At 42.6% G+C, this 13,631-nt stretch overlaps 1 protein-coding gene across 12 annotated transcripts in view; it reads left to right on the top strand.

Moving 5' to 3' along the window:
• KCNJ16 (potassium inwardly rectifying channel subfamily J member 16) overlaps positions 1-13,631 on the top strand; it is a 453,090-nt gene that overhangs the window by 251,922 nt on the left and 187,537 nt on the right. The window lies entirely within an intron of this gene.

Here is a 13,631-nt window from a genome sequence, read left to right as displayed (position 1 = left end):
GGAGCTGAAAAAAAAAATCTCGGAAATCTGACTTTATGAAGTTAGGTTTTCCACCACCAAGACGTATCTTCATGTTAGGTTTGTTTACAAGGAGTTGCTGTTTCCACTTGCTAGAGCAGCTCTTAAACATTAAAAAAAAAAGTTGTTTTTTCCAACCGCGAAGTGGATCTAAACATTAAGTGTTTCTACGGTTGGTGTTTCAGCTCCTGGGCTGCTATTAACTTCTGCTGGGATGAGATGGAAGGGTGCCTTCCACTCAGCCACCCGTCACGTGGGAGTGTAATATTTGGAAGATTTTTTTTAAACGGCTCATTGTGCAATATTTATATTTCATTCACATCAGCGCGGGACACTGTTGACACCAAGTTCCGCTGTGCTGTTGGCTGCGCCCTCGCTGCGCCATCCCTCCAAGCCTGGCTCCAGGCCTGATAAAGTGGCTTCTACACGGGGCCGCCCCCTCCAAGGGGAAGGGCAGGCACAGGAGAAGTGGAGGGATGCTTCCACGGCTCTGCTCGAAAGGAGAAAAGATCGGACACGGTCTCCCAGCCTCAGAACTGAAGCACTTGGAAAGTTAGACGGATCTTCCCTCTCCCCCTGAAGGCAGAAAACACGAAGTGCGCTGCGGTTCTGTATACAATGTACATTTCACACTCTCTTAGGATTGCCTTTGCCAGATAGGCTCACAGACTTGCTCACATTTTGTTCCCTCCAAACCAGCTCCAGACCATGAATCAGGAATCCCAGGAAGCATCCTGAAAAAAGGGACCTCTGCAGAACGGAACCCCCCTCTCCCTTAGGCTAAATACCTTCTGTTAGACTCTGCTATTTCAGTGAATGGTAAGGATGGATCCCCAGGGAGTGAGAAAAATTTTTTATCACTTCCTCCTTGTCCCTGCCCTGCACCACACACACACACACACACACACACACACACACACACACACGCTCACCTAAATACTCTTTCCTTTTGTCAGCTTTCAGCCATACTCTTTCCCAAATTCACAGCCAGCTCCTGCTGGCAAAAGTACAGTGAGAAATAGTCCCATATCATTGTCAACGAAAAAGAAATTTCCTCAAAATTCCATTGCCGTTCTGTCTTGAGTTTTAGATTCTGCTTAGCTCTGGGCATTTAGGAGAGAGAGAGAGAGAGGGAGGATAAATGAATCAATGACTTTATGAATATTTACTGTTGGATTCTCTGAAATCAAGATTAGTATTCAAGCAATAAAGACAGAATAAAGTAAAAGTTAAGCCGTGTGTCTGCATGAGACTAACCTGGATTTTCATGACTTATTTTCCTGCCCAACCTTTTAAAAAGCTGGTGACAAAGCAATGAAAAAAAAGACCAGGTGCAGGGCAGATGCTATCAGGTGTTTTGATTGTTGGAATGTCACCTTGCCAGTAAGATACCGGCCCCACTCCAGGTAGGCATGTGGTTTTCTGGCTCAGCTGAACCATGACTTAGAAATGGAGAAACGGGGGTCCATGGATTTCCAAGTCCCCGTGAACCCACCTTCCTCCCCCGCATGCTGTTGTCAGCGTATTCCTTGTTCAGCCTTCATCCCACGAGGGATATAAATTTAGAAAAGAAACCTGTAGGTAATTAACAGTCTAGCGTGTCTGTCATTCCTTTGATAAAATGTGTTGGGTGTGGTTTCTCGACATGCAGTTGATAAAATGCACTGGTGGTGTTCCATTTCATTTGACTTTCCATTAGTTTTTTTTTTTTTTTTTTTTCCAACGAGAATGTCTTAATGGCCAGCTTCTGTTTTCAATCATGGAGGCCATTTCTATGGATTTATTTATTTATTTATTTATTTTACATTTTCCAATAAGAAACATATTCTGATCCTTTAAAGGTTGGGAGTAAAGTATGGAAGGGTGGGTGATACTCAGAAGATGAGCTTCTCTGCTGGCTTAAATTAGCAAGTGTATACGCATCTGGGTGGGCGGGCACGTGTGCATGTGAGGGCCTTTTTGAGGTCTTCATTGAGTCCTGACTCGGACAGAGATCCTGCCACATGCCCTATTTCTTCAGTGTCTTCACAGCTTTAGCAACTCGACGCCTGGAGGAACGGCACCTCACCTTCATTTATCTATTTGGCTCCAGTGTCATACTAGTTAAAAGTGCAGAAAATGCTGGGGGCCTTTGAACGCGGAATTGCAACTTGCATAACCAAATAAGTCTGTGTGATTAGGTTTTACATAGGACTGAGCTGGCGAGCATGCAGATGGAAGGAGCACGGGAGTGATTTCCAGCTCACAGCTTTGAAAAGCTGAGTCATCTGGATAAATCACCCAGCTTTTTAACTACAGAAGCCTCAGCAAATAAATATGTGCAATGGCCACTCTCTGTGAAGAGTCAGCAGAGAGAGAAGGCTCTTCCCACAGCCCCCGTTTGCTCTCCCAAGGAGCCCACGCAGGCAGCCTCGGCAGGCTGGGGCAGGAGGACAGAGCTCCAGGTGTACGTTACTGTGTCGGTGTACCTGGATTTGAACTTGAGATGCTGTCCCTGCTCTGCATCATCTTCTTCACTTTCCTCCTATCCAGTGAAGATCCCGAACTTTGGCCTGTGTCTCGTGCGCTCTGGCCAGTCTTTAAATCTCTCGGCTTCAGGCTTTTGACTGTCACCCATGAGCTGTCGTCTCCCTGAGTTCTGGCTCTTGGCTGGTCTTGAGCCTTGCCTACCATTAAGGCCGGTTGCCTGAGTGGTGCCTTTAGCGCCCCACCTGTGATACCTGACCCGTGGGCTGCCGTAGCCCTGTGTGATGCGCCTCTTGGTCCGCCCTTTCCCAGGCTCTCCACACCCTGTGAGAATCCCGTTCCTTCACTCGGAGACATTTACACACGCAGAAGGGAACTGGCTTATACTGAAAGGCGAATCTCACTTTCATCAGTCTTGAAACTGGAACCAGAGCTCTAGGTCTGTTCCTCTTGAACTGTGACTTCGATTAGAGACTCCCATTTACGTGTGGCATCTCGGTCCACGGTTGCTGCCACTGTGGCCCGGGTCACAGACCTCTGCTCGCAGCTGCTGACACTGGGCACGTGGTCCTGGGCGGCACACCCCTTGAGCTGCTCACTCGACAGCTGTCGCTGCCACCCCTGCTTCTTGTTTGCAAACAGCGCCCTGCATTTTACTGCCGCCCAGGTGGTGAGCCAAGTCCCAGGCGGTGAGTCATTGTTTTGTCAGCCAATGAGAGTCATCTGAATGCTTTTTGCTCCCTGTTTATTTTCTAAGCCTCCCTTGCAGCCTTACAGCCATGGGGTATTGTTATCGTATAAGAGAAAGTCTGCCGGGAGTGTTCAGAAAGTGCTTCGCTGGCAGTAAGAGAAGCAGATTTGTGTGGGGACCTTGCTCGTACAGAAGGATGTGGAGAGGACGCAAGTGCCACAAGACCGAAGTGGATTCCAGAGCCCAGCTGCCTGCTCTGAATTCTGGCATCCGCTGCCAGCTCTCTTGCTGCTAGCTAAGTTAATATGTCTCTTCGTGCCTCAGTTTTCCCATCTAGGAAATGGGAGTGATAGTAATAGCATCTATTTAATAAGGTTGTTAAGAGAATTAAATTAATAGTTATTAACTACTTATAATCGTGCCTGGTACACAGTCGAGTTCTGAAAGTTAAACATATGAGCACAGGCATTTTTCAAAGTGAATTCGATTTAATAAACACTAAACATAGCATTTTTCTTCCATGAAACTGACAATGATGAAAAATGAACAATGAGGTTCAACATAGGCTAGGCCATGAGGAGATGGCTACTCTCCTGCCATCCTTTGGAGTGGATAAATTATATACCTTCTGAACCCGAAATGTCTCTTCCAGAAATAAGGATGGACAAGGAGACTAGTAACAGTAATGACGCATACCCAATTTTTTGACATGAAAATTGTTCAGGGTTCGTGAGGAAATCAGGTAACAGAATATCTTCGATACAACCGCACCATTTATAAAAGAAATTTGTATGCAGTGTATAAAAGTGCATCGAAAACATCAGGGGAAAGAGATATCAAGTATTGGAGAAGTAGATGACTTAGAACATTTTCCTTTTTGTTTACTTAAGTTTTCTAACTTTTCTACAATAGTCTTGGGCCGCTGGTGTAAGAAACAAAGTTCCTGTATTATGATTCCATTTTTGTAAAACAAATACAGTGACCTATAGCAATAAACAGCAACACCTAGATGTTGATGCATATAAAACTATCTGGAAAGACGTGCACCAAGATGTGAGTAGTTGGCATCTCTACGTTCATGGAATTCGTTTATTTTATTTGGTTTTCATTTTTCATATTTATACTTCCAGATTTTACTGCAGTCATTATGTAACATTTTGGTGTTTGCAAAATGAAAAAAAGAGCTAAGCAGCATGTCCTTTTTGCTCTAATGGTCCTAGCGATTTGGTTCCTCTGTAGATGGCCAAGTTGGAAAATTCTGTCTGCGCCAGATATCTGAGCTAATAAAGATTCTGCAAGAATCCTCCTTCCCCCTCCCCCCCAGCCCCACACGTTAGTCTGGAGACACTTATATTTTCCGCCCAGTACCTTTCCCAAGTCATTCTGTGTGGCTGATACCTCGTTAGATTAATAGCTCCCAAGTGACGTGAATATGCTGATTTTATGGCAGACCTCCAGAGAGGGCTTTTTACGAATAAAAATGGCTGTGATGAATTACGTTTCTTGAGATCCTGATGGCTCTATTTAGAGGATTCTGTAGGTGCTCAGGCCTTTACGAAAGGTGCCTCCAGATTACTCTAAAATCCTTGCACTCCGTGTTTCTTTCCCGCTTTGAGAACAGAGTCAGGGTTAATCTGGGGGTAGGGACTTCTGCCCTGTCTTGCGGTTTGTGAATTCCTTGGCCCACCTGTGAACGTAAAGCATTCTCTTCTGATTCAAGTTCATCTGTCAGTCCAGGAAAATGCTTTTCCTTTTCAGAGGACCTGGACTGATTGGTTGGAAATATAATTTAGTTCCTGTGTTTGTACTGGATCAGAGATCAGAAAGCCGTTTCAGACTGCGCTGGCTGGCGGGCTTGCTTTTGGTGGTGAAGTTCTGAAGTGCAGCAGCAGACAGGAAAATCGGAGCTGCTTATACAGTCGCTTTTCTTTCTCTTCCTGAAGTGTTTTAAAGAGGAAGACTGGTTCCCCCAAACTTCTGGAGTTGGCAGTAGTACTGTGGCGTGCTGTCAATTCTTATTTGTTTCCCGATTCTTCTGTCAGTTGGAAGAGAAAAGACAGCTGGTGGGAGGGAGTGTAAGCGGAAAGGATCTTCCTCTGGGTATCGACTTTGTAGCAGACACAGCTCTATACCTCGTACATGTGTGATCTCACTCAGTCCTCTTATTTTTCAGAAAAAAAAAATGATGTCGTGAGAGACATGCAGATAAGCGGCAGAAGTGCGTTCAAATGCCACAGCTGCCTTCTTTGAACTGGGGGTGTTTGCACAACGCCGTGTGTAGAAATGAGCCTGTGGCTTCTGTGATCTAGGTGAATCACTCACCACCTCCAACTTTTCAGCATCCTGTCTGTAGATCAAGGATGACGTGATGATAATGGGGGGGGCGGTTATGCTGGTGATGATGCTTCTTACCACAGCGTTACCATGGTGACTGCAAGGATTACTGTGAGTGAATCCCTGTAGGCATTAGATTGCTAGCCGCACTAGCCCTTCTCTCCTTCCTCCTGGCCGGAGTTGCCCTGGGAAGGAGCAGAGTGCCCGCGTCAGCTGCATATTTCTGTGCAAACTGACATGAGAAGATGCTCTTCTCATTTCATCCCAGCGCATGTTATGATCTGTGTGTCCCCCAGTGCAAAGCACAGATACAGTTGTAAGTTTACATCTTTGTCCACAAACTTCATCATGACTCTGGTGACTATGAAACACATCCTGATGACAACGGCATTGAGAATCCTTGCCAGATTCTGAAAGTATTTGCTTAAAACAGCTGCCGCCCAAGTGGCCCTTGGATCTGTTGGTTCAGAGAGTGCCCCTGTTCACATCGTAACCAGACCAGGACCAAGAGGAAAGACACAGTTTGGTCACAGCACAAAGTCCTAGGCAGCAAAGGGGATCGTCCTCTTCCTGCAGTGGCCTCGTGTCGTTCTCCCTCTTCTTCATTTTTCAGTGGTACGTGGAGCCTGAGCTTGAGAACAGTGGGGCCGCTTTCTCGGGCACTCCTCAATGCTTTTATTATTATTTTTCAGTTGTTATATGTTGGTCTTATATGCTGTATGTCTAAAACTCTAAGACCCTTCTGAGTCTTCTGAAGTCTTTTCTAGAGAATTGGTTTGGGATGAGGAGAGGGGTGAGGGCTGGGTATTCAGAGAGGAAGGGAGAAGCAGGTGGGCATGGAATCAGATGGGCAGCCTCATTTGGGCTCATCTCTGTGGTCACTTCTTTTTAAAAAGATTTTTGGATGTAGACCGTTTTTTAAAGTCTTTATTGAATTTGTTACAGTATTGCTTCTGTCTTCTGTTTTGGTTTTGTGGCCAGGAGGCATGTGGGATCTTAGCTCCTCGACCAGGGATCGAACCCGCACCCCCTACACTAGAAGGGGAAGTCTTTACCACTGGACCGCCAGGGAGGTCCCTCCTTGGTCACTTTTAAAACCACCTTTACTGCACATAGATGCCCAGAGTGGGTGGCAGGCGTGTAAGGAAAGGATGGAGGGAAGTGAACGCTCACATTACGCTGTTGCTCTGGTGCCAGGCACAACGTTAGATGCTTCCCTTTGCTTTACATCATCTTCTCTTTCACTGTCACATGTAAGTTGGGTATTTTATCTATTTTTACTGGAAATAGGTTCAGAAACAAAATGATTGGCCCAAAACTCCAGCTGTATCAAAGGCAGAGCCTTGATGAGTATCTTTATCTCTCAGCCCAAAGCTCAGGTTAGAACAAATGAAAACAAGTAAAATTCGTAGGGCAATGTACAGCTTCTTCAAGGGCTATGGGCATGCCAACCCCAAAGGTATTCACAAAACATGACTTAAAAACCAGCACATAAAACAAGTGAATTTGTAAAGTTATTTGAAAATAACTGGGGGAATGGACAGCTTGTACTATGATAGGTGGTCTCTTAAATTTTTACTTTTGTGAGTTCTTTTTTTTTTTTAATTATTTATTTTGGCTGTGCTGGGTCTTAGTCTTGGGCCCCCTGGACTGGGAGCACGGGGTCTTACTAACACTGGACCACCAGGGAAGTCCCTTACTTTTGTAAGTTCTTTGAACCATGTAGGGTAACTTGAAATAATGTTTGAGTGCCGCCATGCTTTGTGGGCTGTCTTTGATCACTTCATAAGAGATATTTGAAAACGAATCATTTATATGCAAATTGTCGCTGCTGGGTTCTGGAGAATTGCTATATTTCCTTAGGTAGATTAAACTCCAGGAAATCATTCTAATAGAATTCACTTTCTTCAAAAATTCGTTCTTCTTAGATAACAGAAAAGTTAATGTAAGCCCAGCCTGTCTCAGTCAAATTATCACAAATTCCAAACAAGCCGGCTCTGAATTAATAAGATTTCATTGCCGTGCAGGATGGGTATATTTACACGAAGTGGAGACAGAATGAAGGAGCAATCAGGATCAGATGCAATTAAGATGGGAAATACCCTAAGTTAAAAAATCCTTTGATTTTTCATGGATAAAATGGAAATTCTGTCTTGTGACATTTGATACTTTGTCCTAATCTAAACAGGCTGCTAGTCTCTGAAAAGAGTAAGGCTACATCAAGGTGACTTGAGTGTCTGCATCAAGTTTCAGCTTCAGAGCAGGCTTTGGAATCACACCGACTGACGGGCCAGTCCAGGCTTTGCAAATTACGTACGGAGTTGGGTCAGTTGCTTTAATAAGCTCTTTAAGACTCTGTTTAACCCTTTTTAAATTAGGGGGAGTATTGGAGAAATAGAGCAAATATATGTTGAGTAGGTTCACTTTCTGGGATGAAGTAGTACACAAAAAGGGAGTTATTGTTACTATGTTATTATCTTAGTGTTTTTCAAGTAGGCTTTTTTTTTTCATTTGGTTTCGTTGTGGTTAAGAACACATGTGATCTACCCACTTACCAAACTTTTAAGTGTAGAATACAGCATTATTAGCTCTAGGTGTGACGTTGTACCGGCGATCTCTAGAACTTATTCATCTTGCATAATTGAAACGTTACGTCTGTTGATGAGCAACCCCGCATTTCCCACCCTCCCCCCCGTTATCCAAGTAATTAAAAAATGCAATGTGATGAAGACTTAGCTCCATGGAACAATTTAAAATAATGATATGTTCTCATTCCCTGGGTACTTTGGGAGGGATGATAACCAAATTCTGTTATTTTCTTTTTAAAATACCCAGGTAGGGGCAGGTGTGAAAAGATGGGAAGCGGTGGATTTGGTTGGTCATGGAAGGGCAGACATACGCTGAGGTGATGAGGGAATGCCAGTTCCGTCACTGTTACTCTTGGTAATAGTGATGGAATTGACGTGACTGAGACAAACAGAAATCCTGAAAAGCTTCATGGCTCAGTTACATCTGCTCTAACGCTGGAAAGAAAGGCCTTGCTGACATAAAAAGACACTTCCACAGTACATTTTGGTTGTAGTACCAAAAACTGGACAAGGCCCTGGGCCATTCAGTCACCAAAACTGATTCTCCTCTTGCCAAAGTGGAACATTTTCCGTGGGCTCTTGTTTGGTGCGTAACGGGGACAGTAAGTAAGTGAAGCTTTTTGCGAACCCCTCAGCAGCACTGGGTGCGATTTTCACTTCCCCACAAGCACTTTAGACCTCCCTTCCTGAAGATCGTTTAATGCAGTAATACTACTGCCTTAATAGGATATCCTTTTCTCTCATCTCCTCCTACCTCATTTGGAAAGAAGTAATTTTGTACCAAAACAAAACAGAAAAACCACCAACAGCCCAACGTAATTTTCCAGGTTCAGTCAAATATCAAAGTACAGTAGTAACTAGATACAATGTTTCTCACTGGCATCTTCAGAAATGTTGTGAAACGTTTTCTTGGTTCTACTCTATTATGGCTTGCAAAGGAAGTTGGGTGGAAGAGCCAGGGAAAGAAATGCCCAACACATATGAAGGGATATCATTCGGAAGGGTACAGGCTACCTGTAGTTTATATTATTTCTTCCCGGTTGAGTTCCATGCCTCTGGCTGTTCTCTCTATCACCAAAGTATTCCATTTCTGAAAGGAGAAAGCAAAGGAGGGAATATCTAAGCTATAAAATGTCCAGTTGCTTTCCAAACTTGTTACAATTTCCAACCACATCAAGAAGGTTGTCTGAAAAGACAATCGGCTTTTGCACTAACCAAATACATACACAATTATGTACTTTTAAAAAATTTTCTTGGAGAATGTATCATCAAAGAAATGTTCAGGGTTATTCTGAGGCTATTTGCCTCCAATCTTTTAAAAACTAGTTTTGTAACTACAGTATATTTGTCTTTTTTTTTCCTTTAAAAATTTTGTAAATCAAATAAGCCACAATTCAATTTATTTTAGAAAAAAATACCAAAAGCTGGATATATTTTATTCATTTTTCTGGGAATAAGATGCTGGTGACTTCCCAAAGAGCAACTTAAGGAGAAATAATCAAAACCTTACTTTTTCCCCCTAAAACTAGATGGGAGGAGGGTAAAATCTGGATGAGACATATTTCACTGAGATGTGTCAGTAATAGGTCTGTTGAAGGTTTGCTTGTTCATCTAGTCACTTTCATTTCCTAAGACATGAAGGAGAAAGTTGGAGCTCTGCTTGCATCTTTCAGAACTTGGGTTTCATAAAGAGATAGTAAAACGTTGTCTTTTGGACCTCAGAATATTCAAAGGGTTTTAAAGACGTCATGGCTGACAAATTGCCAATCAATCAATATTTTTTGATGAGCCGAGTGTAAATTTCAGTTGCATGAAATATTTCTGATTCTAAGAACAGTTGTAAGTGGAAGGGCTGGTGGTCTGTGTTTGGATTCAGCACGTGTTTCTGGTCTTGCATTTTCTCTCCTCTGTTGGATCGTTAGCTCTACTAGATTTGCTTTAAAATTTTGTCGCTCCTTTTCCCTCTTCTTTCTTTCTCTTTGTCTTTTTTCCTCTCTCTTCCTCCCTTCCTTCCTCCCTCCCTCCCTCTCTTTCTCTTTCTTTCTTTCTTTTTTTCCTCATGTTTGGTGTCAGAACCTCAGTGTGCATGATTAATTAATCCTGATCTCTTATGAATTATTACCACTTCACTGTATATTGCCATTTACCTCACTTCTGTGCATTCAACTACTGTTGTCATTAATTTACTTCTTATTTATTTACTATGGTATAAATCCCACAGTAGTATGCTACTCTTTTTGCTTTATAACAGTCAATTTTCGTTTAAAGAAATGAAGAAAAAAATAAAATATCTTTTTAATATTTGTCCACATATTTACTATTTCCAGTGCCCGATTTTCCACAGGTATTATCCTTGAGCCTGAAGAAACTCATTTAAGCGTTTTTGTAGTGAGGTTGACTGGTGAGAAGTTTTCACAGGTTTTGTTTATGTGAGGATGACAGAGGTTTTTGTTGGTTTGTTTTCTACTCTTTTATTCTCCAGCACTTTAAAATTGCTGTATCATTAATCTTCTGCCCAGCTTTGTATCTGATGAGAAGCAGTGTCGTCATTTTGTCAGTATTACCCTATATGTTTGCGTAGATTTTCTTCCAGTCTGTGCCTTGTCTTTTCGTTTTCTTAACAATGTCTTTCAAACAGCTGACTTAAAAAAATTTTAATGATGTCCCTTTACCAATTTGTTCTATTATACATCATGCTTTTAGTGTTGTATCTAAGGAATCTTTGCATAACTATCTAAGGTCTCAAAGATTTTTTTTTCGTCCTGTTTTCTTCCAGAGTTGTATAGTTCTATGTTTTACATTTAGGTCTAATGATTCATTTTGTGTTAGGCTCCTCAGTGTTTTAAAACAAAGATGTATGTGAGATTGCTGAGTCAAGCTAATGTTTTTCCCACTGTTTTGAGCTACCTCGGTGCGTGACCTGAAAGCCCCTGCAATGAACATCACTCTCTACCTAGAACTTGTGATGTTCTTGGAAAAATTTCTCCCAAATTGCAGTTATAGCCAATATATGTGTCTGATTGGAAGATGTGTTCTCTCATTTAGCTCAAAGGTTACAGAGGTCTGAGTGAGCTGATTTTCATCATTTCACTCCAAGAATAATCTCACTCATTACCTGGTGAAGTTAGGATTTGAATACCCAACAGAATTTAATGGAGGGGGTGGCTTGGTTTTCTGTAAGAATTAAGGTATTTTGCGTCTTCTCTTTGCTTTCAAAACAGTACGAGAAGACTTAAAATAAAATGTCAGATAATTAAAAGTTTAACACGCATCCAGAAACCTCGAAAGAAAAATAGGTGTGTCCTTATAATTTCATAATTTGCATTCCTCTGCGCTGAACCCAACTAGTTCCCAAAGATGGGCCTGCCTGAACATCTTGAAGGTCAAAAGAACCTAATCCAAGAGACACAGCTGAATTTTATATGAGCTCATTTTACCAAATGTGAAATCTGCTATCTCTTATGTAGAAATATGGAAATGCTAAAATAGGCCTCTCTGATGGTGACTTCAAGGCTGGAAGAAACAAGGGGGGCCAGGGTGGGGAGGTGAGATTAGGCAGTTGCCGGCTCTAGCAGGCTGCATGCCTTCCAGAACTTGCCAGGATTCAAGACCATATGCAAGTCAGATGACGGAAGGAAAGTCAGGGGGGACTGTGATGTGTTACTAAAATAGCTGCTCAGCAAGAAACATTATTTCACTACATATTCTCACTCACACATGTATTCATTCATATTCATTCAACATTCGCTGAGTACTTAGGTTCATGTTAGCCCTTGAAAAAGATAACCATGTACTGTCTCTGTTTTCAAGGAGCTTTACAGACTCATCTGAACATTGAAACTACATCCGAAAAAAAGAAAAAGGAAGGAAGGAAGGAAGAAAGGAAGGAAAGGAAGGAAGGAAGGAAAGAAAGAAAGAAGTGGAATTCAAAAGTTGGGAATACAATATATGGCCTCTCAAATGAGTCAAAGATTTTTTGAGTGAGAGAGTTCAAGTAGATATTAATGGAGAAGTGAGTATTTGAAGGGAACCTGAATGAGTGAATAAATGAATAATCTATCCAGAGCTGGTAGGATAACGTGTTCAAAGCCTCGAGGAGAGAGTGAATGAAAATATACAGGTAGGAGAGCCCAGAGAGTGTATGGGGAACCCTGAATTATTCAAATTTTGTTTTATCTAAGAAGAAAACCGACAAAGAAGATGAAAAAAAATCTGAAAATGTCTATCTATTCTATTTATAATGTTCTGTGCTGCCTAATGGAATGTAAATGGGCTAGCTCGTTTTCAAGCATTGATATTTTCTAAATATCCAGAAAGATTGTTTAATGGTGTGAGTGGCTTCATAAACGCGGATTGGCTACAATGCAAAAATCAAAGTTTCATCAAAGGTCAACCAGTTTGCATTAGAGAACACTTTGCATTGGACCTAGAATATTTAATTGGCAGCTCAGCTGGAATTAACCCTGTGACGGTTAATTGTATGTGTCAACTTCACTGGGCCACAGAGTGCTCAGATATTTGGTCCAATGTTATTTGGGGTGTTTTCTGGGAGGGTTTATTTTCTTTGGATGAGATTAACATTTACGTTTGTGGATGAGGTGAAGCAGGTTGCCCTCCTCATGTGGGTGTGTGGGTGTGCCTCGTCCAATCAGCTAAAAGCCTGGCTGGGACAGCGGTCTGACCTTCCTCCAAGTGAGAGAGAATTCTCTGCCTGGAGGCTTTCAAACTATAGCTCTCCCTGCCTGATGACCTTAGCGCGGGGACGTCAGCTCTTCCTGGGTCTATCCTGGCTGACCTGGGACATCAGCTCTGCAGACTTTGGACTCGCCAGCCTGCGTAATTGTGTGAGCCAGTTCCTCGTCGTTTCTTGTAATGTATCTCTTTATATGTACAACACACATACATGGGATACATATATCCTATATATGTATGTTGGAATATATACTGTTAATTGGGCTTAGAGTACTTAGAGCCTGTGTACAGGATGTGTATTGATGTGTATAAAGCACAATCCTGTACGTGTATAGGAACATATATATATACACACACACATATACATTATACATATACCCTACCCATAGGGTATTCTGTCGTTCTGGAGAATCCTGACTAATACAAACTCTGTGGGATTCCTGGTTAACGTATAGAAGCAAAAGTAGAATCTCCTTGAGTCCCCTGGTATGAAGAATAGTGTTTCAGAATCCCTGCCATTCTTGCAGTCCAGGTAGGAGCTCAGAACCCTACTCCCGCTAGCGATGACCATTTCTCAGCATCAGACACAGCGACCTGCCAGAGCAGCTGCTGGCTTTCCCAGGGCTGAGGAATGAGCCTGGTCCACTCGCTCCCCCAGACTGTCTCCATCCCAAGGCCACGTCGTTGGTTGCTAAAACGTTCACTGCGCTCGCACTGGCAGTGATTTTGTTTCCCTAAATAGGACCTGGAGTCACAAATACCTGCATGTAGCTCAGCTCTTAAAAAGAAGCTAAGTAGCGTCCCGCAAAGAGTACATACTTCCCGTTGAAGCCTGTGGTGAA

Source organism: Stenella coeruleoalba (genome assembly GCF_951394435.1).
Source record: "Stenella coeruleoalba genome assembly, chromosome: 19".
Taxonomy (NCBI): Eukaryota; Metazoa; Chordata; class Mammalia; order Artiodactyla; family Delphinidae; genus Stenella; species Stenella coeruleoalba.
The sequence above is the reverse complement of the archived record's forward strand: the minus strand, read 5'-3'. Positions and strand labels throughout refer to the sequence as shown.